Here is a 27,289-nt window from a genome sequence, read left to right on the forward strand (position 1 = left end):
GGTGGTGAGTTGATTTTTTATTTTTTCCTGATTAAAGCAGGAGCCAGCACGAGTCCTCCATTCCCAACAGGTAAAGGATTCCAGCCTTATTATAATGTGGCTTCAATGTGAAGCTGTCAGATCTGCAGAGTGAGAAAAAGCAGAAGATAATCTGTCACCCTGGCATTTCTGTTTCCACATTTTCCTTATCACCAAGCAAAGAATGCATTTTTTCATTTACACCTACCTGTACCTTTATGCAGCACAAGCAGCCTTTCATGCATTTCAGAGGAGTGAGATGTCATGCTAATGATATATTTCTTTTTCTGCCTTTTGAAGGGCAATTTAAATTGTCTCCCAGATGCTGGATTTGCATTAGTGATGCTGAAACGTGTGCACGTGAGTGCTGTAAATGGATACAGTGGAGGAGTGCAGGTATTTCTTTCCTCAAGACTGATTTTTTTTTCCCCTTATTGAAATACAAATTGCCATGTCTGTTTAAAGCTGAAGTGTGGGGTGTTCTTATTAGCACCTCTAGCCTGAAGCCTTTTCATGTTCAAATGAATGTTAAGTGTTACCAGGATTACACATTAGACACTTTAAAAGAATGGGCTGAGGAGCTCATTTCAGCTGTTTATTGTTCATTCCAGGGTGTATTAACTATGCTCATTTAAAAATCATATTTCCTCATCTTCTGATATTTTGGAGGAGAAATAAGAAAGGCAGATAAAATTTAGGCCTTGTGTCAGCTTACATCGATTATCCTGCATTTTGATCTTGCATTTCTCCTAAATTGGCTAAACAGTTAAAGAATAAGGGAGCAGGAATGACTACTGCATTGAAGGCCTTGTTTTTTCTTTTTATTGATACCATCCCCTGGCTGTAGAAAAAAGACTGTCTGCAAAGAGACATTTGATGGTGACTGGCAGCCCTATAGATCTTTTGAGCGTATGTTCAAGTCCTAAGAAAGTTTTTCTCTTCTCAGAACACACAGAGTGCAGTTTTAGGAGAGAATATTCTCAAAGTGCATTCAGCCTGTGATTCGGTGGCCAGCAGCAGTGCCTGGACTGACCATTTGGTGAAATGCTTCCAAGAAAGCTTTCAGATGTGCACCAGCCCCATGCATTGTATGGATGTGTCCCCCCCATGCAGGACAGAGGATGCTGTGGCTGCAGGAGCCCCTAAAAATGCCAGGTTGCTTAAAATTTTTGGATGCAGCATATCATCATCCCCTTGTGATTTAAACAATCTTTGAATAGAGGGCTCCCTCAGGGGTCTCAGGACTCAGAGCACTGGGAGGGGCAGTGGGAGGCTGTGACACAGGAGAGGCTTCCCCACTCCCTGTCCTCCCAAATCTGGGAAATCCTCTCACTGGGAAGGAGCCACAAGGGGTACAGGACTGTCTCATTGAGGAAAAGGGTTCTCTGGGATGCAAGATCCTAAAACTTCTGCTTTCACCCCGAACAGAGGAGATTTTGGGCAAGGGGAAGCAAGAAAAAAAGGAAAGGGGAAAACTGGCTCCTGATACTTGATTTGAGAGCAAGCCTTGGGTTCAAACCTTGGGCAGAGGTTCAAGTCAGTTCTTTATCTAGACCAGTTCACCTAATCCTGGTTATCAGCCTGCTCCTCTCCTGTAGGCATGAGCTGCTGTATAGCCAAAGGGAAGAAACTTCCCAGTGAAGAAATACCAGGGAACTTGCCTCAGCTAGCTGCAGGAGCTGAAAGAATTTCTCCCTCTAATTCAGATTGCAGACACTTCTCACTGAAGCCTTTTTGGTTGGAGTTTTTTTGTTTGGTTGGTTTTTGGGGTTTTTTTCCTCCCTTTATTTATTTATTTAAGAAAATTTATTAATGTGCCTCCCTCAGTTTTGATGGGACTCTTTAGGATTTCAGCTGTGGACCCTCCAGGCTCTCAGCTTTCCCAGTTCCTTGTCTGCCAGCAGGACTGCCCTAGCCTGTGCTGAGCAATTGTGAATTCTGTGCACAGACAAGTGCCTTGAGGTTTTAGTGACCCTGCAATTTACTCCTAGGCTGTGGTAAACTCTCATTTGTATAATTCATGGAAATTACTGAATGAAAAGGGCACTATAGAATATTGTTTCCAGTACAGCAGCCTGCCCTGACTAAAACAATGGGGGTAAAATGAAGCATTTCTAGAAGAACTGGCCATCTGTCCAAACACTGCTCAGCTCCTTGTCCGAAGGCTATTTGATGGAATTTGGTGGTGAAGTGTTTGTCTGTGCACCTGTGGATCCACACAAGGACACTTTTTCTTCCTTAGATAAATATTTATACAGGAGATACTTGCACTCAATACTGCTTGTTTTCCTTTTGCTCTAGTGAAAATATTACTGTTAAAAGAGAGCAGGAGAGGAATATCTGCAGCTCCATGTGCTCCTGAAGGCTGAAGATGTTTCCCTGATGATTCACTGGGGAGCTCTGTGACAGCAGCAGTGCAAGGAGCCCCTGGCACAGAGCGTCCCTGGCAGGGGCTCAGGGACTGGGCAGCACCAGGATTTGCCTCTTTCCTTCCTGGGGAGGTCAAGCACAGCAGCCCTGGGCCCTCATCCAGCACTTAAACCCCTTGATGGATCTGGAAGAGCTGCAATTCTTGGATGTCAAACACATTTGAGTCCTGACAATTCTGTGATGTCAGAGCCTGACTGCTCTGGCCTTTTGTCTCTGCACGGACACCCGTAGGATGGCCCTGGGACAGCCCGCGCTCCTAAGGATGAGTCTGCACTCTTCAGATTTTCAGTCTTCGATATTGTTTATTATTTCTTACCTACAAAATGTTCTTCCAGCCTGACAGAGGTCTGACCAGCAAGGCAGCCAAGGGCACACTGATCTCCCACTGGGCGGTCATCTATTTTTATACTAAAAGCTACATACACCATATTTACCTTTAGTTCCCAATACCTTACACCCATATTAGCAAGTGCACCTTCACCAAGAACCAATCCCAAAGTGCCAACATCACCACAGAAAAAGGACGACAAGAAGAAGAAAGAAGAAGGACAAGACATGCCCTGATCCCTCCATCTTGTCTCCATAACCCCCCTGTACCAAAATCCACCCTGCACCCTCTCACTGCAGCTCAGAGCTGCTGGCAGCAGTTTTACAGAGCCCTCACTGGGGTCTGCCCCTCGCTGCTTCTTCCTTCAGTGCTGCCACAGTGGGGAAAATTAGAAGTGAAAAATAAAATTTAAAAAAAATCTTTATTCCCTTTGGCTCAATTACAGAAACCTTATCAGATTCCTTCTAGGGATAATGGGCTCATCCTTACAGCATTATGGTGTAGATGGAGTTTGGTCTGCTTTGTTATGAGAGATGACAACAACAAAGTGAAATTTGGATAAATTTCAGTTCGCTGTTTTAAAAATGGATTGCTGAACTAAGAGAAAAGGCTATGCTAGAAGAAACTTAAAATTCTGTGGTCTAGGGTGGTTTTATGCACTTTAAAGAGCTCTGTCTTGTTTTCAGTTTCTCTGTGTGATTCATGAGGTCACAGAACTGCTTTTCTTTATTTGGTGAATTTGGTGATTCTCTGCAAAACTACTGACTGTAATGAAAATAATTTAAATTCTTTTTATTGTAGTGCAGTGATACTTCTTAGAAATGCAAAATATGACAAAATGCACACCTTACAGTATAATAGATATCCTGGCAATAAAACAGCCCCTGTTCCATTATAAGGTACCAATGTTAAGTGATTGTTTCTTTTATGCTGCCTGAATTTCTAACTCTTTGTTAGAGACCTGTTTAAGTAAAATCAGCAAATGCAGTTTGCTCCAAATATGTAACCTGCTGCTCCCTGGTGCTTGTAAGCAATCCTTAATCTTCTTTTTTCTCTTGCTGTCATCTCCAAGGGCTCTTCCTGCAATGATTAGAAGCCTTCCTCACCTTTGGGAATGGCTCAGAATCACAAACAATATATTCAGATGAAAGGGAAATGCTTGACCAGCCTGTCCTGGCAGCTCTTTGATCTCCTTGGGGCTGGAGCATCTTCCAGCCACCCCCTTGGGAAGGGGAACAAGTGAAACATTGTCCTGGGGGGCACAGGGGTCTGCATTCCTCACTCAGGCAGGAAAACACCCATCCCCTCCTCTGGGCTGGACTGGGTGGAAAACTGGGAGTCTTTCAGGAAGAAAAAGAAAGCAACAACAACATGCTGTTAATGAGCTGGCCAGTCAGTGCCAGGCCAGGGTGGGCAGGGCACCCACAGGTGAGTGTGCACAAGTTCTGGAGATTTCTTTGGCAAGGAAAACATTGGTTTTCTTGAATGAGACTATCAGAAAACAGAGCAGTCAGAGTTTAACTGGAGGTGGCAACAAACAGCAAAATGATGGGAAGGCTTGAGCACGAGGTGGTGCTTGGCTTTAATTTAGAAACTTGCTGTGTGTGCAAGTTGAGGTTTAGTAAGGAAGTGAGAATTGTCATTTGAAGGCACAGCAGAAGTTCCTGGTGGTCAGCCTGCCCAAAGTAAAAAGTTCTGATGGGCGACAACAGATAGAACAAGAGGACACAGTCTCAAGCTGCGTCAAGCGAGATGTAAGTTAGAATTAAGAAGGAAATATTTCACAGAAAGAGTAGTCAGATACTGGAATCATTTACCCAGTGAGGTGGTGGAGTCATCATCCCTTGAAGAATTCAAAAAAAGACTGGATGTGGCACTTGCTGCCATGATCTAGTTGAACAGTTAGAACACGGGCTGGACTTGATGATCTTATAGGTCTCTTCCAGCCTTGAACTTCTGTGATTCTGTGTGATTCTGTGATATGATGCTGAACTCATGCTGTGCCACCCTCTGTGTTCAGTGATTCTGAAGTATTTTCTGAAGAATTTTATCGTGGTTTCTGTGTTTAAGATGTGTGATGTGCAAGAAGGACATGGACATGATTTCACTTGATAGCTGGTGCCAGCACTAAGATCTGGGGCTTTGTTAAATCCTCCCAAATTTGAAAACCTTCAGATTACTGGAGATTAAATTAAATATGGAGATTAGATTAAACATGGCCAGTTTCACAGAGAAAGCTCAGGGTGAGTGGGCAGTAGAACATGAATTCTGGCTGCAGGATCCTCATCTCAAATTCCAGTTTATATTGCTTTAAGACTTGCAGTTATGACAATTTAAAATTACAACAGGCTGAATGCACAAACCAAACAGACCTGTCAAAGGCATCAGAGGTAATTTGCCATCTTCTTTTCCTGTTGTCTCCTATAACATGACAAAAAGATAGTTTTGTTCCCTGTACTGACTCTGCTCTGCAGCTTCTCCCTCTTGCCTTGGGTTCAAGGGAGGCAGAATTCTTGTTTTCCCCTAAACCTACCCAGCCTTTTGATAGGGGCCCTCTGATTTCTCTACATTGTGAAGTGCTGGTTAAGCTGATAATGAACAAATAAAAATTTAAGTGGAATGAATACATGCTGATAGACAGATAAATCTTTTTCTTGGATTTTTGCATACTTACGGATCTGGCCTCACTCCCATTCCATTGAGGGCAGATGAGATGCCTGTGAGATTAGTCCCATATTAATGACTACAGAACATTATGTCATAGAGGAGTTTAACAAAAGATTGTGTCATATAGGCACTAAAAAAACCCAGTTACCTTCCTAAGGCAGTGCTTCAAAACCTGTTGGTTCAGCAGATCCTAAACTCGCATCAACAACTTTTTGTGCTCTTTAAACCATTTGCATTACTGAAATGCTGATTGATTTCTGCTGTGTTATTGTCCAACCTACGACCTGCTGAAAATATCCTGTGATATTGTTTTCCCCCCTGCTTCTTTTGAAGCAGTTACAGAATGCAGAGATGAAATAAGATACTGTAAAATGCAATTTCGATGGATTCTGCCTGATCCACAGGTAATGACAGGGATGCTGTTTGTGGGCTCTGGGGAGATGGGAACGTTTGGGCCCCGTGTCTGGCACAGTTTGTGAGCAATACCCAAAGCATCAAATGCCCAGAGCCAGGCAGGAGTGACTCAGGGTGCTCTCCCAGCAGATGTCCTGAAGCAGAGTGGGTTTGTCTGGATGTGTGTGTAAGTTCTGATGTGCGCTCAGGCACACAAAGAGGAGGCTGACTTCTAGAAAGGCTTCAGCATAGAGTTCTGTCTGAGATTAGAGCTCCTGATGGATGCCCTCAGAATGTCGATATCAGGTTACTCCCTCCATCCATCACAGCCTGCTTGCAACTACTTTGAAAATGAAGGTGGAGCAATTAAAATGACAAACAGGGGGTGAACAAGGCTTGGAGCCTGAGCTGCCTCAGAGCTGCTGGGGTGAGAGGCACCAGCCCTGGGCTGGATGCTCTGAGCTGCTCCAGAGCCAGGGCCATGAACACCAGCAGGGACCAGCTGTGAGCTGGACCTGGGGCTCCTCTGCTCACCTCAGACCCATGGACCAAACCTCACACTGCACAACTGAGGGGCTCCAGTGGGTGCAAACCTTTAGCCACCATTCAAAACTCTCCAGAATATGTTTTGAAATACTAAGCCGTTTAATTTTTGCCATAAATTCTCAAGTATTGTTTACCTCCTTTGTTCATCCAAACAGCTGCTGGCAACTGCCATCATCTCCTGCAAAGTTGACATTAGCAAGAAATAATTGAATTTCTTGTCTTTTACTACATAATTGCAACAAAAAAAAAAAAAACAAAAAAAAAACACCCCAACACCCTACCTTAAAGGGAGGGGGAGGGCAAGGAAAGGTGCATAATTGGAGAGACAATCCCTGTCTCACACATGTAGTGACAAGCTTTATGTGATTTTTATTGCAATAATTACTGTATCCTGCTGATCAAGAATAATTACCATCACCATAGCAACTTCCTATGGAAAGAGTGATTGGGGGTGGGACAGAGTGAATGGCTCCTTGGGAGCAGCTTTGGCTTGCTCTTTTGGGATGTTCCTGTGCCTCTCTGGGTCTAGATACATGAATGCAAATCCTCACGTTTGTTTTGGCAAACAAAAACACAAATTGGAAAATGGGGGGTGTTGCATCAGCATGAAAGTCCCAGAGCTGTGGCTGCACTTTAATTCAGGTCCTGCTTTGGCTGGGAGCTGGGGAGCAGAGCCTGGAGCCCCTGAGCTCAGAGAATGTTTTGAATGATTTCTGTTTGAAACCCTCTCTCCTCATGATTTCTGTTTGAAACCCTCTCTCCTCACGATTTCCGTTTGAAACCCTCTCTCCTCATGATTTCTTGCAAAATTCATTGCATATTGATTTTTTTTTTTTTTCATTTCTTCTTTCGGTAGCATTTCACCTGTGCAGAGGTGATGCTGTTTCAAAGGCACCATTCAGATGATTTTAAAATGAAAAATAACATTTTGAGGAATACCAGGTGGCCTGGACATTTGTGAACACACAGAGCAGCCATTTTAATGGTTTGAGTAGATGATGAAAACAACTCATAAAGTGACGATTATGCTATATGAGTTCATAAAGAGGACTTATGATATTCCAAAACATCAGTATATCTTTACCAAAGTTTCCAAATTCCTCCCACCAAGAGTTAAGGCGGCAGTAGCACAGACCCAGTGCTTTAGGGGAACCAGAAGAACAGATCTAAGCTATGTGGCAAGTTTGCAGCATGGTGCTAAAACTTCCCAGTCCTGAGGGTGCAGTCAGTGTGACTTGTTCCCTTTGGCATTGCCAAACAACTGCAGTGAGGCAGGGCTGACCTGGGGACAGGGGCTGGCATCCCGAAAAGCTGAATTCCAGTGTTTTGTCCATGAATTCCAGCTCTCTGATGCTCCCTTGGTGTGCCACACTGGATGCTGAGCGGTTTGGTGGTGCTGGAGAAGGAGTTTTCTCCCTCTTTCCTTCTTCCATGGGGATTTCCCCTCCCAGTGCCAGATTCACTGGGGTGGTTGTGAGGGGAACTCTTGTGGGTGGGTGAGGAAGGGTTTCACCCTGCCAGCCTGCAGTGTGCAGGGTCTGAAAGGAATACCTTGGTTTGTCACAGGAGCAGGGATATCCCTGTCCCTCAGGGCTGCTGGGCTGTTCCAAGGTGAAATGGGCCTGCTGTGCTGAACTGTACTCGTGCTCTGGTTTCTTCACTTTCTCAGTGCCCAGAAAGGGGGGCTTTGAGGCTCATTTCTACTTTTTGACCTTCTTGAGAGATCAGTGTTCAGCACTGGCACAGCAGAGTCTGTAACTCGCAGCCAGCAGCTGACAAGGGAAGGGAATGTTGTACAGGGATTTTTGGGAGCAGCAAAGTGCAGAAGTCTGCAGTAAGAACAGGACAGGTGTTCATGGCCCTTCTTTGCTGCCATGAGCCTGACGCCAAGCTGCCAACCTTGGAAGAGAATTTTGAGCTGGCCCATTATGCAGGTATTGACTTTCTGCCTGGATTTTAAAGCCCCTCTGCACACAGGGCCCAAGATTCTCCTGCTGCCTGCCCTGCTCACACCCTGCTCACACCCTGCTCACACCCTGTTCACACATTGCTCACACCCTGCTCACGTCCCTGCTCACATCCCTGCTCACACCCAGCTCTCACCCTGCTCACACCTTGCTCACACTCTGCTCCATCCCTGCTCACACTCTGCTCACACCCCGCACACACCGCGCTCACACCCTGCTCCCACACTGCTCACACCCTGCTCACAACCCTGCTCACACCCCTACTCACACCCCTACTCACACCCTGCTCACACCCTGCTCACAACCCTACTCACATCCTGCTCACACTCTGCTCACACACTACTCACACTCTGCTCACACCCTGTTCACACCCTCCTCACACCCTGCTCACACCCTGTTCACATATTGCTCACACTCTGCTCACACCCTGCTCACACCCCTGTGCGCACCCAGCTCTCACCCTGTTTGCACCCTCCTCACACCCAGCTCACACCCCTACTCACACCCTGCTCACACCCCGTTCACACCCTGCTCACACCCCTGCTCACACCCCTACTCACACCTTGCTCACACCCTGCTCACACCCTGCTCACACCCTGCTCACACTCTGCTCACACCCTGGTCACACCATTGCTCACACCATTGCTCACACCCTCCTCCCACCCTGCTCAAATCTGCTCACACCCTGCTCACATCCCGCTCACACCCAGCTCACACCCCTGTGCACACCCAGCTCTCACCCTGTTCACACCCTCCTCACACACAGCTCACACCCAGCTCACACCCAGCTCACAACCCTACTCACATCCTCCTCACACCCAGCTCACACACTGCTCACACCCCTACTCACAACCTTGCTCACACCCTGCTCACATACTGCTCACACACTGCTCACACCCCTACTCACAACCCCTGCTCACACTCTGCTCACACCCCGCACACACCCCGCTCACACCCTGCTCACACCCTACTAACACCCTGCTCACACTCTGCTCCATCCCTGCTCACCCCCTGCTCACACTCTGCTCACACCCTTCTCACACCCCTGCTCACACCCCTACTCACACCCTGCTCACACCATTGCTCACACCCTGCTCACACCATTGCTCACACCCTGCTCGCACCTTGCTCACCCCCTGCTCACACCATTGCTCACCCCCTGCTCACACCCCTGCTCACACCCCTGCTCACACCCCTACTCACACCTTGCTCACACCCTGCTCACCCCCTGCTCACACCCTGCTCACACCCTGGTCACACCATTGCTCACACCATTGCTCACACCCTCCTCACACCCTGCTCACATCCCGCTCACACCCAGCTCACACCCCTGTGCACACCCAGCTCTCACCCTGTTCACACCCTTCTCACACACAGCTCACACCCAGCTCACACCCAGCTCACAACCCTACTCACATCCTCCTCACACCCAGCTCACACACTGCTCACAACCCTGCTCACAACCTTGCTCACACCCTGCTCACATACTGCTCACACACTGCTCACACCCCTACTCACAACCCCTGCTCACACTCTGCTCACACCCCGCACACACCCCGCTCACACCCTGCTCACACCCTACTAACACCCTGCTCACACTCTGCTCCATCCCTGCTCACCCCCTGCTCACACTCTGCTCACACCCTTCTCACACCCCTGCTCACACCCCTACTCACACCCTGCTCACACCATTGCTCACACCCTGCTCACACCATTGCTCACACCCTGCTCACACCTTGCTCACCCCCTGCTCACACCATTGCTCACCCCTGCTCACACCCTGCTCACACCCTGCTCACACCCAGCTCACACCCTGCTCACACCCTGCTCACAACCTTGCTCACACCCTGCTCACATACTGCTCACACACTGCTCACACCCCTACTCACAACCCCTGCTCACACTCTGCTCACACCCCGCACACACCCCGCTCACACCCTGCTCACACCCTACTAACACCCTGCTCACACTCTGCTCCATCCCTGCTCACCCCCTGCTCCCACCCCTGCTCACACCCCTACTCACACCCTGCTCACACCATTGCTCACACCCTGCTCACACCCTGCTCACACCCTGCTCACACCTTGCTCACCCCCTGTTCACACCCTGCTCACACCCCTACTCACAACCCTGCTTACAACCTTGCTCACACCCTTGCTCACACCCTGCTCACACTCTGCTCCATCCCTGCTCACACCTTGCTCACCCCCTGTTCACACCCTGCTCACACCCCTACTCACAACCCTGCTTACAACCTTGCTCACACCCTTGCTCACACCCTGCTCACACTCTGCTCCATCCCTGCTCACCCCCTGCTCACACCCCTGCTCATACCCCTACTCACACCCTGCTCACACCATTGCTCACACCCTGCTCACACCCCTGCTCACACCCTGCTCACACCATTGCTCACACCCTGCTCACACCATTGCTCACACCTTGCTCACCCCCTGCTCACACCCCTACTCACAACCCGGCTTACAACCTTGCTCACACCCTTGCTCACACCCTGCTCACACTCTGCTCCATCCCTGCTCACCCCCTGCTCACACCCCTGCTCACACCCCTGCTCACACCCTGCTCACACCATTGCTCACACCCTGCTCACACCATTGCTCACACCTTGCTCACCCCCTGCTCACACCCCTACTCACAACCCGGCTTACAACCTTGCTCACACCCTTCTCACACCCTGCTCACACCCTACTCACCCCCTGCTCACACCCTGCTCACACCCCTGGCACTCGGTCCCGTGGCCGAGAAATGACCGCTGTGACTGATTCAAATTCTCCTGCTCTCAATGCTTGTTGAAATCTTTCATCTCCCACTCCTTTCATTTGCATTGCACTGCTTCCAAGCTGCTGTGTAGTGCTCTAAATCTACAAGTTGCTTCCTCTAAGAGCTGTTTTCCTCTCAAAATAGAAGCATGTATCTACTGAGGGAGGCAAGATGAGCCTGGGATGATTTTTTTCTTTTTTGAGGTCTCATTGTGTGCAAAGCATTATCCTGTGGAGGTCTAGATCCTCAGGAAGTTCTGTAAAACCAAACGAGTGCTGCCTTCAGTGTGGACAATGCCCTCAGGCACAGGGTGGGATTGTTGGGGGTCCTGTGCAGGGCCAGGGGTTGGACTGCATGGAATCACAGGAAGCAAACTCTAGTTTTAGCTACTGTGTGTCTGACAAATCACTTAAGATTTGCTTCTGTTTTTTTATAAGTGATGTAGTTATGACCTTACACCATTTTGAACCAAAATAATTCATGTTTCTGCACTTTGACTGGTTTTTCTACCTGTTGCTCTAACTACTGGGCACTAAAATGACAGCAAGAAACATTTGCAGAGTGTGACCAAATATCACATAATTAAGCAATTTGACATTGGAATGCAGAAAACAAAATGTAACAGTAAAAGACTGGTCTAGATTTCATGTGCTCAAAGTAATAATAAAGACATCAGCAGGGAAATCAGTCATGCACATATATTATTTGTGTGCACTTAAGTTGGACAGATAGGATAATGGATGTGGTACACACCAGATGTTACATTTCCTGGAAATAGATATGTTAAAGGAGCTCACAAGTGGTTGTCAATGCCCCTTTCATTACCCCATCAGTCTAAATTTATCCAGTTGAAATAAACATCTTAGTTTGTCTGAACTTAGGATTCACCTTTAAATTCTCTGTGCTACTTTTATGTGCACAAAATAATAGTTAAAAACTCTGCCATGCAATGCTATGGTGTTTCTTAAATCCTCTAGCAAATTTAAAAGGTAGGAACTTTCTCACAGGCTCATTTTAGGACAGGAGCAGCAGCCAGGTGGGCACAGGGATGTTCAGACACAGCCAAGGCCCACTCTTGGGCAATAGTTTGGTCTTGTCCATCACAATATGCAGAAATCACCACCTCAGCCCCTGTGTCCCTGCACAGCAGTGGCTGATCCAGGCCAGGCATTGTGGAAATTCCTACTGAACAGGCCATAACATTTGAAATTGCTTTTAGAGAGATTTTCTTTAAAAGAAGCCAATAACTAGGCTACCTTAAGGGTTAAAAGCACTCTGTAGTGCATGATATGTGATACTTATGTAGTTGCATGATATGAATGCAATAGTTTACCAAGGCAGTAGTTGGTTGTGTTTTTGCAGACTATTAAAAAAAAAAATCAGTGTAGTTGAAGAAGAAAAACTATCGAGGTGCTCATGCCTTCAGCATTCCACGGGAATGGCTGCCCAGCAGCCCAGAGTGCTGGGAGCACACACTGTGTTTGCACAGGGAGCTCTACAGAAAGGTGTGTCTGCAGCTCTGGGGCTGCTTCTTTATGTAATTGATCCTGTGCAGGTTTCAAGCATCCACAACTGCACATGTTTACGGCCTCTGGTGACTCCTGCCCCACTGGGCATAGTGGGACCCTGTTATTTATATGGACACCAGGTCTGACCTGCCATTGGGGACCCTTCCAGCCTCCTCTGGGGGAGGGAGGGAATCTGTGAATCTCCTGGTGAGCCTTGTTTTCAACACCAGGAATCCTTCATTAGGAATGCCAGCCAGGAGGGGCAGCACTCTTGGGTTCTGTGACCTTGGGAGCAGCGCTCTCCTCAGTTTGGCACTCCATCTGATAAGGAATAGGATGAGGAATAGAATAAAGAATAGGATGAGGAGTAGAATAAAGAATAGGATTAGGATAAGGAGTAGCTGCTGCTGGCATCACCCTGCTGAACAATGAGGGACTGGACACTGCTCCATGTGTTTGATGTCTGCAGGGCTTCCAGGCCAAGGAAAAGATAAATTCAGCAGTTCTATTGGCAGTGGTGCTGTCAGGGGGTTTGGGATGCTGAGGAGCCCTTCACTGAAATAAGGAATGGGATATGAATAAAGGAGGAGTCTGAAAAAGGAAGTACTTTGGAGCTGGACAGAGCCTTTGGAGTGTGTGGAATGCACTTGTCAGCAGTTATTTTTGTGCCAATGAGTTATCTAACTGTTACTGTTTACATACCAATTTGCTCTGTTATTGAATAATTTCTGTAGTAACCAGGGCAACAGTTCCATCACATGATAAATTAATTACTCCAAAGATACACATCTTCATAAAGGAGCTTTGTATCATCAGGTTATGCAGATGCTTGGAAAATTTAGTACATTTCTTGGTTGGGAGATCGATTCAGTAAATAAACAAAATCATCCCATACTTCAGGCTCAGCCACAACCTGTGTGTGGTATAAGAAATCTTCCCCCTGACTGGACTGGTGCTTGGATCTAGTTTTAAGATTTGCTTAATAAAACCAAGCTCTTGAATTTCTTTTCTGCCCGTTCCATTCATGTAGATCTGAGCAGAAACCCCCAGGTGAGAGCAGACTTGGCATGGGATGGGCAGAGAACAAGGTGAGGATTTGTCTTTCAACCCATGGTAAAGCCCATGGTGCAGGATTAGAGGAAAGGCAAGGGCACTGCTGAGCTTTGGCTTTTCATGGTGATTTTTCATGGAATAAGTGCACTCCCATGCCAGGAAAACTGAACTTGAGTTACTCAACCTTGTAGCATCTCATTGTATAGAGGAATGAGGCTTCCAGAGATCCATGGTCAGGAGATTGCAACCTCCTGGAAGGGCTGGAGATTTTAACTGATTCATTTCTACAGCAAAACCCAAAAGTGTGGCATAAATATTTTCCTCCTATTTTGATGGATTTAGAAACTAAAGAAAAGCAAAAAACACGGCAGGAGAGCAGGATTAGGTCTGAAGTGACCTGAGGATATTAATGAAGATCAGTGTTTGTAGCTGAAATAAAATGGACCATCAGGGTCCAAGTCAGGGTGACTGCAGCTGCAGATCTCTGTAGGTCAGGAGATTTAATTTATCTTCAAGACAGCAACAAAGGGTGGATGTAGAACTCTCAGGTTAGGTGGGAAAGACCTGTCAGAAGAGGTTGTGAGTCTTCATCACTGCAGGGTCTCCCAGCCATGGCGCACTGTCCTCCTCTGAGCTCTGCTAGAAACGCAGGCTGTGGAGCTGAGAGAAGAATCAGCCATAATCTGTAAATCCTGCCTGTCCAAGGGCCTGGCTCTGTTCCTGTGCTCTCCTGCTCACCCTCTGGGCTGCAGAATGCTCTGTGACCTGTGTGAGTGGGTGCTGTGCAGCTCTGCTGGGTGTGCAGCCAGATAGAGAGCTCGCTGACACACCTGAGATAGGCATCTCCCAGACTGTCAGAACTTGATTTCAGTGCACCAAAGCCAATTAGCTATCTACTTATATTAGAGATAAGCTGCTTAATGGATCTAAACTTTTATTCCCTTTTTGCTACTTGTGATAATTTTGGAAGTCAAAAGCTTTTCTAAAATTAGTGTAAGAATTTCATAATGGTGGAAATCAAGGACTTTTTGTAGCATGTACAATGCACAGCATGGTAGGATGCTGAGGCTGTTGCATTAGGTTTCTTCACACACAGTGAAATATTCTGTACAAGGGAAGAAAAGGTAGGAAAGGGGAACAAAAAAAGCCAAATTTAAGAGGTTCAAGGTGCTTAATTTTATGGAATCTGTGAAGAAATATGTCTTCAAAATCTTCAGAGCAAAAGAGAATGGGGAAGCAGCTCTATAATTACTCCAATCAGAAAGTATGCCAACAAAAAAGGAACAATTAGTGATGTTTCCCAGGCAGAAGATATTTCTCCTTACCTGAGTGATCTATTGCAGAGATATGTAATTAAGTACATGTAATAATAGGTTGGGTAACTCTATCCCTGTCAAAAAGGGAAGAAAATCCATCCTATTGATAATTGCAGGTTTCTCTGTGTTTCACTTCTTTCCATCCTCCTTTTCTCCTCGTCAGATTCCTTAAGCATGCCTAGCTTCAGGCTCACCATGCTTTAGCTTGAGTCAGTGGACGTGTTTACATCTCCCACTGCAGCCCAGGAGCTGGAGGTGCCTCCAGGTGTGCATCTGCTGCCCTTGGGGATGGGGGCTGCTGACCAGACCCTGCTGGAACAAGCTCTGTGCCCTGCTGCCTTCCGTTGTCTTATATATTGCAACAGTTCTATCACCATTATATGTTGTCTTATAGATCAAGAATTCTTTTATCATTATGGTAAAAGGGTTCCATATCCTCAGTTTTATACCTCCTTGATGTTTCTCACAGGCAGCTCTTCTGAGCACTGCCTGTTCCTGATCCTTGCAGCAGCCTCCTGAGCCCTCTGACTCCAGTTCCCACCAATCCACTCCTTTACACCACTGTTCTTGTTGGCTACAGGTGTGGCCTGTTACCATCCAGCCAGCTCCTAATCTTTATTAATATGGTCCAGCTGCAACTCTTTAGGGGCTAAGATGACATTCTACATCACCTTCATTTACCCATACTGTGTCCCCCTGCAGCCTTCCATGGCCAGAGGTGTCAGAGGAGCCCCTCAAGGAACAGGGGCTGGAGCAGTGCCCAGCTCACCTGGTCCGTGCTGCCCATCCTGGAACATGGATGGACGCTGGTGAGGGTGGCTGAGGCTTGGCTGCAACTCAGCCCTCAGCCATGGGGCAGCTGCAGCTCTCCTCAGCCAAGCCAGGTTTGAACTGAATTTCAAGAATTTGAAACTGAAATCTGCAGCTGTTTGCATTGTAAACTGAAAATCTGACTGGTGCTTGACACGAACAAAGACCTTCCCCTTGTATTGCTCATAACAGTGGTTCCTTTCCAAGAAATGGGATTTCACTTTTGTTTCATGAGGATGAAATGAAGCTGTCTTCAAATAAATAAATGAAGCAATAAACCACCCATACAATGTCACATTTAGAGCAGAAGTCAATTTTCACCTGTGCAGATCCAGGGCTCCTCAAGGAGGCCAAGAGCTGCAGCCTCTCCTGGCAGAGCAGGACTGAGCTTCACTTGTCCCTGTCTCTGCAGAAGGCACAGGCCATGTATCTAGAGGATATTATTGGCCAATGATGACTTACTGCCCCTTGTAAAGACCAATAACAATATGTAATGAAAGACATTAGGTGTTTTTGATCTTTGCCATTCACTTGGGTTTGTCCCAGTATGTTCTTTTAACTGGAAGTGTCATCTGTGAACATGGGCAGTATTTTTTGCTTTCCAGAACAAGCAAGGAGCAAGTCTGGTGATTATTTAGCATATTAGCTTTTCCAGAACAAGTCTAATATGGAGTCTTCTAATGCTTATATAAATTTCTTGTTAAAAAAAGGCAGAGCTGCAGTACTACTAAACCAAAACCCAGCTTTCCAAAAATGTAGAGAACAAGGGAGGCTTCCAAATCCATACCTGCTTCTTGAAAAGATTACTATGAATACAAGATTGTTACAGTGGCTTCAGAAATAAATTACACAAAGAACACAAATTGTATTTGTTTTGCAAAGTGACATACAAAGACAGAAAAGGGAGTTTTTTTCACAAGCTCCTTGCAGTTTGATTCTCTCTGCTCACCTTTACATTAGCAGACTGTGAGGATTCCAAAGCCAGGAGCTGTCAGCTGTTTCCAGGAGGGTTTTTAGACCTCTTGTTACATGATCCAGTTGCAGGGATTTTCCTCTGAGCAGGGCTCCATTCCTAGAGAAGCACATCCTTCTGTAGGGCATCTTAAAAAACATTATTTCAGATAAGCACAGCAGTGGAGACTCAGCTGGATCCCAATATCCAGTAGCACAGATCTTTGCTGCCTGAAAGCAGCTCGTGGCTCCCTAAATTTGTTCAAATAAGTAAGCATCATCTTTCAGAAAATTACCTACCGAATTCAATATAGATTATTAGAAGACAGATCATATAAACAATATAATAGCGTACCTGTCATCCCCATAATCTTTGTCCCTCCGGTGTTTTTAGATAACTGAGTCAAAATGGCCATAACCTGACTGGAATCTTTTTGGAGAGAGCCAGGATCTTTGTTCCTGGAGCTATTTCTGCCTCTTTTCCTTCTGTCGCTAACAAAAAAGGTAAGCCAAGAATTTTATTCTTCTGAATTCCCAAACTCCTTGCTGTGAATGCAGTTCCTTCGATTACTGCCCTGATACCAATCTACCCTTGCTCTGCTACTGTCAGCAGGGCTCCCACCCTGCAGCCTGCAGAGAGGAGACTTTGCCATCTCCCTTCACAATTCAGACTTTGTTTCTGCAGCAGGGAAATGGCTCATTCCAAGGTGCTGCACTCTCAGGTGGGTTCACTTTCACCCCACTTTCACTTTGCCTCCTGACAAAACCCCTCAATGGTGATGCTGCTGGAAAGCTTAGCCCCACTCGTGACTTTCTGGGTACATCCACACACTTAACTCACAGAGAAATGAGCCCATTTTGCCCTCTAACCTCGAGGTTACAGTTAGAAGATTATTTCCAGGGGTTCTTTACTTGGAAGGTCTGGCACTGACTGTGTCTCCTAGAGGCTGACAGTGAAATTCTGGGAGTCGTATTTGGCAATGCAGACAGCACCAATGGGGGCTGAAAGATCCAGCTGAGCATGGAGAAAGAATAAATTGATTACAGCTCACTCAAGTGTAAATTGAACTGTCTGTCAGCTTGTAGTTACTGTGTGCTCTGTACTGCCTTTTGATTTTTTTCCCATTTTGATATAAAAGTCACGTTACATGCAGGAAATAATGCCGAGGTATTTATAGGGAAGATGTTTTGATAAGAATCCAGTCAAGAGTTTCTGTCATCCTTCACTTCAGCTTTTAAGCCCTCAGAGTACAGTGCTCCAAATAAAACATGCTGTGGTGAAGTTCTCTTCTGACAAAGCATGCTAAGGTTCGGTTAATTGTTACACAATAAAGAAATCTTTAAAAACCCATAGGACAAGCTATAATCTTGGAGTCCTGGGGAAACACTTTTCAATGCCCCTCTGGAGGAAGGTGTTTTTAATCTATTTTCACATCTGATGGACAAACAGGAACTGAGCTGGTATCAATGTTCCCCAGAGAGGCTGTGCCTTCCCATCCCTGGCAGTGCCCAAGGCCAGGCTGGACAGGGCTGGGAGCACCCTGGGACAGTGGGAAGTGTCCCTGCCATGGCACTGGATGGGCTTTAAGGTCCCTCTAACCCAACCCACTCCAGGATTCTGTGACTCCCTGTATAATGGAGCCCATGCATCCAATCTCTGGATGGCAGGAAGAAAAGCAAATTCTCGCTGAACCAGACACTTCATGCCCAGCTGAGTTATTTGTCCTGTAAAGTGTTCATGTTCACTGAAAATTTCTGGCGAGAAAAAGAGGAGAAAAATGCCAGCTTTACAGATAGACAGCGAATGCAGTGGGCATTAACCCTTTGGGAGCCAGAGCTGGGTCACAAATTAACCACAAAGCTGGTTTGGTAGGAACCAGCTGTCCCATGGAATCAGAGGATGTTATTGGGGTTCCAGTAACAGAAGAAAAGCGAAGCTGGTCTGGAGAGTCAGTCCTGTGAGGAGCAGCTGAGGGAGCTGGCGTTGCTCAGTCTGGAGGAAAGGAGGCTCGGGGGGATCTTCTCACTCTCTGCAACTCCCTGGCAGGAGGGTGCAGGCCTCAAACTGCACAAGGACAAGTATAGGTTGGACATCAGGAGGAATTTCCCAGTGGAAAGCATTGTCAGGCACTGGACAGAGCTGTCCAGGGCAGTGCTGGAGTCTCCATCCCTGGAGGTGTCCAAGGACACCCAGGATGTGGCACTCAGTGCTCTGGGCTGGGCAGCCATGTGGGGTCGGGCACAGGATGGACTTGGTGATTTGGAGTCCTTTTCCAGCATTAATGATCCTGGGATTCTGTGGGACCTTAAGTCTTCCCACAGAGGGGAAAGATCAGGAGCCTCCCACTGCCCTTGCTGCCCCAAGATCTCTTAGAGGTTGAATTTCCTACAAAGTGAACATATCCTAGGTGCTCCGCCACCACCCCAGCCCAACCCCAAGCAGGGTAACTGCACGTGAAACACTCAGGGCTGGGGAGCTGCAGGTGCTCAGCCGTCAGGCTGGAAGTTTTGTCATTGCCAAACTCTTGTTTACACAGAAAAAGAAAATAAATAAAGAAATGTTTGTTTGCATTCAAACTGAACCTCTGAAACAATTAAGTGGAGCTGAGCAAATTCATAAAACAAAGGCTAATGACACGTCCCCCACACTGCTTGGCTGTGTGCCCCCATTGATTGACTGGTAGAAAGTTACAGGCGTTAAGTTGGTATTTTTCATTACTTGTGATGAAATATGAGGATTTCTTACCATTCCCTCTGCCTTATTCTTGTAACTAAAGCCACCCATTCATTACAAGAAATCATTATTTATTTGTGTGCAGGAAAGAATCCAGGCTACTTCACAAATTCCAGCGCTCCCTCAGTAGCCTGGTTGCTGTTACCATTCACCTTTTCCATGTGTGTCCCTGAAGTTTGTCTGAATCCAACAGGAAAGGCCAACCCTGCAACAATGCACTTGTAGGCAAGAGGAAAATCCCAGCTTTGCTTGCAACAAGTGTTTCATGATTGTTTCTCAGCGTTTTTCTACCCCGTGCAAACCAAATGGGGGTTGTGTGCATGCACCAGTTGGGTTTTACCAAAGTCTTTCTAGTGTCCACCTTAAATTTTATTCAGAATAACAAGAAGAATGAAGTTGTGGATATAACCCCTAAGGCAACTACATGTGAAGTCATTTATCACCAAAAAAAATGTGAGGAATGTTGAAAATAAAGTTAACGTTCATAGTCATATTTTCATTTTTTTAACCTGTAGCGCTAAAGGCATTTCTCTTTGTTCTCTAAGCATTTTCCTTTCTTTTTATTCTTTATTTGTTTGATGCAAGACATCATAATGTATCAAAAAGCAACTTGAAACTATTCCTCTAAATGTAAGAAACGTGTAAACTGAAGAATAGAAAGAACCATCCATCTTCCTGTTTTCCTCTCACCTTCCCCCAGCCAGAGGTTTAGCTGCTGCCTTGTGCTACATCAAAAACAAGCTCTGGTGCCAAGGTCTGAACTGCCAGAGCCACTCTGGTTACTTGGCATGGCACAAATGCCCTTGAAGGCAAAGCCAGGGCCACGATGGGACAGAGGGGCAACTTCCGTCAGATACAGGGACAGCAGCTTGGCACCTGCAGCTGGCAGCCAGCTCGGCAGTCTGGAGGGATTCTTGTAGTTTGTGGTTATTATTGTTGTTGTTGTTGTTGTTGTTATTATTACAAATGATGGTAGAATCCGTGCAGGGCAAGGAGGGGTCTGGGGTGGTTTTTTGTGCGGTCCCACTTCCAGGAATGGCTGCAGTGAGAGGCTGAGTGCCAGTGTGGGCTGCACTCCCCCATGGTGTGTGTGTCTGGGTGTGCTCCCTCACCTCCCAGTGCAGCAATTCCCCTCCTTCAGCCTCTCAAATCCTCCCACTGGCTGGGAACAGCCACATCTGAGTGTTGTGTCCAGGGCTGCCAGCTGTGTGCAGAAGTGGAGGGACGCACTGGAGGCGGTGTGAGATGCAGTGAGGAGGGGCAGAGCTGTGACACGCAGTGCTCTGGTGTGGAATCACTGTGAAGGGGGCACGGAGCTGCTCTCCAGGAGCTCTCCCAGCCAGGCACAAGGTTTCAAAGTGGAGCTGCGGCCGTGTGCACCCTGCTGTGGAAAGATCCCACAGCCCGGGGCTCTATCTGGAGAACAGAAAATTGGTTGTGCAGCCGTGAAGTTGGGATCACAAATCAGAAAGCCTCGGGATTAAGATTCCTAGGAGTAGAGTTTAATTACAACAAGCTCTCTCGAGCATTACTGCAGCACTTGCAGCAGCGTACACAGCGCTAATCTGTGCTAACAGCCTGCCCTACAAGTTGTTCTGCCATTTGGCAATTCGGGGTTGGAAATGTGTTCTCTTGGGGAGCCAGCAGGGACCCAGCCTGTGCTGGGGCTCAGCTTTTAACCCTGTGGGGATGGAGCAGGAGGTGCTGGACGGGCTGGGATTGCTCACACCCATCACTGCTCTGAAGTGCGCAAAAGCAGTAGCTGCAGAGCTGGTGGCTCAGGGCGAGCTCCAGCTGACTGTGTTCCAAGTCAAACACAATAAGCTGTAAACCCAATGGAATGTGAAAGAAATTCATACCTTAGTGAACCGTAAACAGAATCACGGATGATAAAATTTAATCAAAATGTAACATTGCCTTCGGGATTCAGATCCAGTGTCTTTTGATGATTAGCAGGATTATCAAATGTAGATGCTCTTTTGAATACCATAATGTTGTAACGTTGCACTCTATGGAACATCAATGCCAGAAATAATTTAACACCTGCACATAAATCATTTTGCAATTATCTTTTGGGAATTATTTTATCTTAATCTTTTTATTTTGTTCCAAATAAAATTAGAGAGGAACACTGAAAGATGACACTAGGTGAAGCAGAGGAAGGATAGGAGCACTGTCAGGTTATATAAACTAAGCTAAATGTCTGTTTTCTATTATTTAATTTTTAGATTGACATGCAGCTTTGGCTAAGGACTGTAAAACAGAAATGGTTTGTGTGTATGTACATATAGTTAATTAAATGAGGGTTTAACTCAGCAAGATTGAAAATATATGTGCTGTGCTCTTTAGCATTAACAACAGGGATATTAAGGCTGGAAAACCTTGAGCCTGCTGATCCTCCTTTGCCTAAAGCAAAACAGCCACCTAAGTTTGGGACTTAGAAGATTATCAGTCAGAAGTTACAAAAACTGTTCTCTGATCAGGGAACTAAAAGAGACAAAGTTAATTCTTCCTCACCGTGGGGGGAGCTGGGGGTACAAACCCCTGTGCAGCCAGAGAGGAAAACTGCCCCAGGTAACTCCCAATGTGGTGGTGGGTGGGTCACTGGTGTTAATGGAAACTGGGGCTAAATCCCACCAATCCTTTAAAAGCTGAACCCCCCATGCTGGGAGCATGTAATGATGGGCTGTGTCTGCAGAACAAAATAAGTCAGAAATAAATTATTACATTTGGGTGCACTTGGATTGTGTTCCAGCATCTGACCAGCTTTGTCTCAGCAGTGTTTTGAAAGGGAATTCTTGAAACCCTATTGCCAACAACTTTGCTTTCTGCTCTGAGCCATCACTGGGGAGTAAAATCTCCAGTGTGTAATAGTGACAGCAATGATAAGCAAGCAAACTGTGACAGCAACAATGCAGATGTCACTTTATATTCAGCCAAAAGAATGACAAAATGCCTCACTCAGGGTGTCAGTGACCAGTGGGCCAAACTCTACCCCAAGAGATCTTCCTGTGAGCTCCTGCAAACACATGAAATACCAGAACTGGCTTTTATTTTTGCACAAATCATTGTAATTTCTGTACCTGTTTGTCTCAGGAAAGTTTTCCCCTGTGTGCAGGGGGAATGTGAGCAGTCTGTGCAAAGCTCACCTTCTATCTTGCCAGCAGGAGCTAAAAACTGAGCCCTGGGGATTCTTTTGAAATAGAAAAAGAATAAAATTCACGGGTCTATTTACTAACTTTCAAACAGCGGCAGGGTGAAGTTAAACAAGTAACTTGGGAAATGCTGTGAGCTCTTTGGATGGGAGCTCCCCATGGAGGTGACAGGGAATAGCCCTCAGCCTTATCCTAGGACTGTGCTCCTGGTCAAAACTTGACCAAAGACATTTGCAAAGGTGGAAATAACTGGGCCTTTTTAGTGTGATTCAAGGATTTATTATTTTCTATTTTCTTCCTACCTACACTTTCATACCTGTATGTTCCTTCCAGCTCAGGACATGCTATGGTTCTGTGATTCATGCAAATGTCTCAGTTTTGTCTGGTAAGAATTCAATATTTCTGCCCATGAGAAAACCTTACATTGAGACATTTCAGTAGGTCTGAGCTTGGAGGAAGAGGTTTTTGAAAGTGAAAAGGAAGGAAAGTTTTGGTGTAAACATTTTCCATGCTGGACAATGTTGTGTTTAGAAAACAAACACTTCATTTTTCTGATGGGTCTGCACAGAGGATGAAGCCACACACTAAGCAACCAAATTTTCAAAAAATAAAGAAGACTCTGTTAAATAAAGATAAGCAATGCAATGGACTATACAAAAAAGATTTTGGTGTTTTGGCTTTGCTTGTTCTGCTTTTATGTATATTTCTCTAAAATTGTAATAATACATGTGGACTGGAGTGCTGTTAAAAATGTTGGCATCTTTTATCTTAATTTCTGATCGATTTTATAATCAAGTGAGCTTAAATAATATTCCCTTTATTTAATTATTATGCAATTATTAGCAGTTATTTTGGCATTGCTCACCAGTACTGAGCAGGTTTCAGCTGCTTGGCTTTGCAGTAATCACTTTCAATTCTATTTAGAAACAAACATTGATGCTCCTACTTCTTCAAACCTGGAGAAAGGTTAAAAAGAATAAAGATAGGGTGACCTCCTTATATAGAAAATTGAGTGTAGCCCTGGTTTCCTTTAGAGCTCTTTGCCTTCACTGTATAGCACAACATATGGGGCAGTAAAATTCAGTGTGAGAAAGGGGAAGAATGTTTTAATAAGGCTCATCATAGTGATTGTCTCTGATCAATTCTAGATTTTAAGATGAAGAATGTAACATGAACCCAACTACTATTAACATAAGTTATGCAAATCTCTGATCAGGGATGGAATCATTATGCCACACTCACTATAAAGTAAGAGCACAGAAAAGCCTTTGTAATTTGAAATGGAAATTAAACCAAGTGAAAGACGTTCCATGCCCATGGGATTTCTTCACAGTATCAGTGCAGGAATTAAAAGGTTGCTTCAATTTTTTATGTATCTCACTAGGATTTTGACAATGTCTTAGGTTACTATCACAATGTCTGCACTGAAATTCCAGAATGTCCAGATTTGATTTCCCCCACCATCGTTTACATTCCCACAAAATCTGAGAGGCACTGCAGGGTGGGAAAATGGTGGTGAACATTTGTAGGATCTGACTGAGCTCTGAAACATCTCTGAGCAGTCCCTGAGGAGAGCAGTGAAGGGACTTAAGCACAGAACTCTGCTATCACTGAGTGTCTGGGTCAGAGTGGAGGGTCAGCTGTGGGCACTTCTGGGAGTGCTCTGGAAAGCTTAGGGTGCTTTGGGTTTTGTTGGAAGTGATAAGAAGTCACTCTAAAGCTTTCCATGGAGATGATGTTCCTGTAGCCGTGATCTCTCATTAAAATCAGAGGTAGGGAGGCTGTGGGGCTGTTGTTGGAGAGGTTGTTACTCCAGGATGGATATTTCAGTGTGTTTATACCTGCAGTGATGCTCCTGACACACAAATCAATGTTCAGAGCTGGTGGAAGTTTCTCAGCACTTGTTTAGATTTCATTGACTGTAACATTCTTTAACCAGAATCACATAAATTATTCTTATGTAACAGGTGGGACTGGAGGCCTGGGAGTATCCCTGAGTGTCCCTGTTGGAATGCTGAACACAGAGGATGCTCGGGGGGCAGAGCAGAGCTGGCTGAGCTGCCCTGGGTGCAGCAGCTCCAGCCCTGCCCTGTGGAACAGCCCCGTTTGCTCTCCCTGTGCTCCTGCACGGTGCCAGAGCCAGCAGGGCTGCTCTCCACATACCAGCCCTCCCAGAGATGTGCCTGGGCAGCACTGGAGTGTGTTTGCTCTGATTTAGCAACTATGTGAGGCAGCAGCAGAGCCCTGGAGAGCTCTACAGGGCTGGACAGAGGGGAGATGGGTGACCTGAGCTTCACAGGTCACCTGTGCACCACCCTGACACGGACCTGTCCTTGCAGACTCCCCAGAAAACCCTCTGGGGTCCACCAGAGAGGAGGGATGTGTTCTGGGGCTGGCACTCTGCCCCCCTGGACAGCTGCCCAAATAGTTCCCTGCTTTATTAACACACAGTGTCATTTGTCAGCTCGTCCCACAGCCTCCAGCCCAGGAATTTTGGGGAGATGCAGAAGGGAGAAGTGAAAAGATCACGTAAAAAAAAATCACTGCATGAATTGAAAGCTTTAACACTAATAGTGATCTTGTCACTGTGATATCTGGTATCTAATCAAAGTTCTGTCAGAGTGCACACAGGCCAGGAGCTATAAAATCTCTCTCTCTGGGCTTTGGATTTTCACATTTATTTGGTCTGAGGCAAGTGGGTACATGAAAAGAACGACAGAAAGTTGTATTTAGTAGTCAGGATACGTTAGGCTCTTGAATCATTAACACTAAAGACATTTTGAAGTGTTAGCTTCCAACTTAAAGAAAGGTTTAAGTAAATTGCATGTAAAATATTCCCATGTTTATTCTACAGTGAAGTGTTGCCTCACTTGACTGTAAAAATGCACTTCTTGAAACAGAATGCCAAACTGAGCTGGTCCCATTTATCATATCTCTGAAAGTGAGTGGCATTTCTTTCTCTCTCTTTTCCTGGGAGAAGCAGAAGGAAAAGCCCTGACTGCAGGTTAAACAGTGGGCACCCTCTAACTGCTGCACCAAATCGTGCTTCATGCATTTACTTTGAATCCAGAGCCTGGAGGTTTAACTCTGTGTGCCTTGGAATGAAAGCACACTCTGGTGATGAAGAAGGCATTTGCCTTCAGGTTGGGAAAAATTGCAGCTCACGTCATCTCAGCATGATTAGAGCAGGAGTGTACTGCTGACCTGGGGGCGTGCAGCAACAGGCACAGGAGCAGCACAGCCAGCTCATCCCTGCCTCCGGAGAACGGGGCAAGGTGAAAATCCCTCCAAGAATCATAAATATCATCATTGTTAAGAGACCAAGGGATAAAAACTTCTGGGAGTGTCATTGCAGTGCTTACAGTGCTCAGAGTACGGGGGGCGTGCAGGGCCATAGACATAAATTGTATTTAATCAATATAAAATTAAAGGTCAGTCTTAGGAGTGAGGGTTTGTTTAAGGGAATTATACCACTCTTACAGGCTTGCAGAGTTTGCACTTCAATTAAGCTGTGTAAGTGTGTAAGAATCAGGTTATAAACTACAGAAACTCTATCCTAGTATCAATTATTAAAGTCAGTCAGTAGTGTTAACACCTTGGCCCTATGCCTGGCCAGGCTAATTATCAAAGTAATAACGCTGTGATATGTCCACAGTAAGACTGAATCCTTGTAGTAATCTCTAGACCTGATTCCACATTGATATACTTCTCATCCATGTTCTGTTCTCTCCCCTTGCTTTCCTTCACAGCAGTTTCTAGAAGGAGTCCCCATCCCTGGCAGTGCCCAAGGCCAGGCTGGACAGGGCTGGGAGCAGCCTGGGACAGTGGGAGGTGTCCCTGCCGTGGCAGGGGTGGCACTGGAGGGGCTTTAAGGTCCTTCCAACCCAAACCATTCTGGGATTTATAATAAATATTTGCACTTGTGGATTGCCTAGTTAGAGTTTGCAAAGGCACAAGTGGGCTGAGGTTAATTAATTGTAATTGATCACGACCTCAAACTCAAGTTTTCAATACATTTGAAGAGATGGAAAGGGGGTAATGAATCTTCTGTGAGGAATAATATCACAAACAAGGTGGATCCTGAAGTTTGAGGCTTTAAAAATTCCCTGTAGAGGGAATCTTTGAATTGTGGCAAATAAGGCATTATTTAGAGAAAAATACAAGATTTGCTGTGCACTGCTTCAGTAGTAATTGGGGGAAAAAATACCTAGCTGGAAGTTCTGGGGTTAATTTCCATGGAGAATGCATTTATAAATCAAACTGTGGACAATGTAGTCATTAAAATCTGTCTCACCTGTCTTTCCTTGTTGCCCAGCTGGCCGTGTGGAGCTCCAGGGGGAGGTGCTGGGATTGCACCTTTGGATGGGCGCTGGATGCAGCCAGCTCTGAGAGAGAGCATCTGCCAGCTCCAGAGCTCTTCAGATGTCAGCTGGCTCTGTCTGGCTGGGCTTCAGGCACTCGTGCTTCCAGGGTGTATTCATTTCCAAAGTCAGGCTTTTGCCCTCTGTTTTGAGGTTCTATCCTTCAGAATTCCTGAACTCTTTCCAAAAACGTCAGCTCCGCCCCAGGCCTCTGTTTCAGGCAGGTCTGCAGGAAGGCTTGTGCAGCCCTGCCAGAGCCAGGAGCGGGTTTGGT

At 46.0% G+C, this 27,289-nt stretch overlaps 1 long non-coding RNA gene across 2 annotated transcripts; it reads right to left on the bottom strand.

Annotated features, from left to right (window-relative positions):
- LOC134422303 (uncharacterized) lies at positions 1-27,289 on the bottom strand. Of its 2 annotated transcripts, none has more exons than XR_010028776.1 (3): positions 26,949-27,289; positions 16,764-16,886; positions 1-122 (listed from the first exon to the last, which is right to left on the bottom strand). It is a non-coding gene; the product is annotated as an uncharacterized LOC134422303 (long non-coding RNA). The 2 variants fall into 2 exon arrangements; XR_010028775.1 differs by having other exon boundaries at positions 16,764-16,915.

Source organism: Melospiza melodia, chromosome 10 (genome assembly GCF_035770615.1).
Source record: "Melospiza melodia melodia isolate bMelMel2 chromosome 10, bMelMel2.pri, whole genome shotgun sequence".
NCBI classification, from domain to species: Eukaryota; Metazoa; Chordata; class Aves; order Passeriformes; family Passerellidae; genus Melospiza; species Melospiza melodia.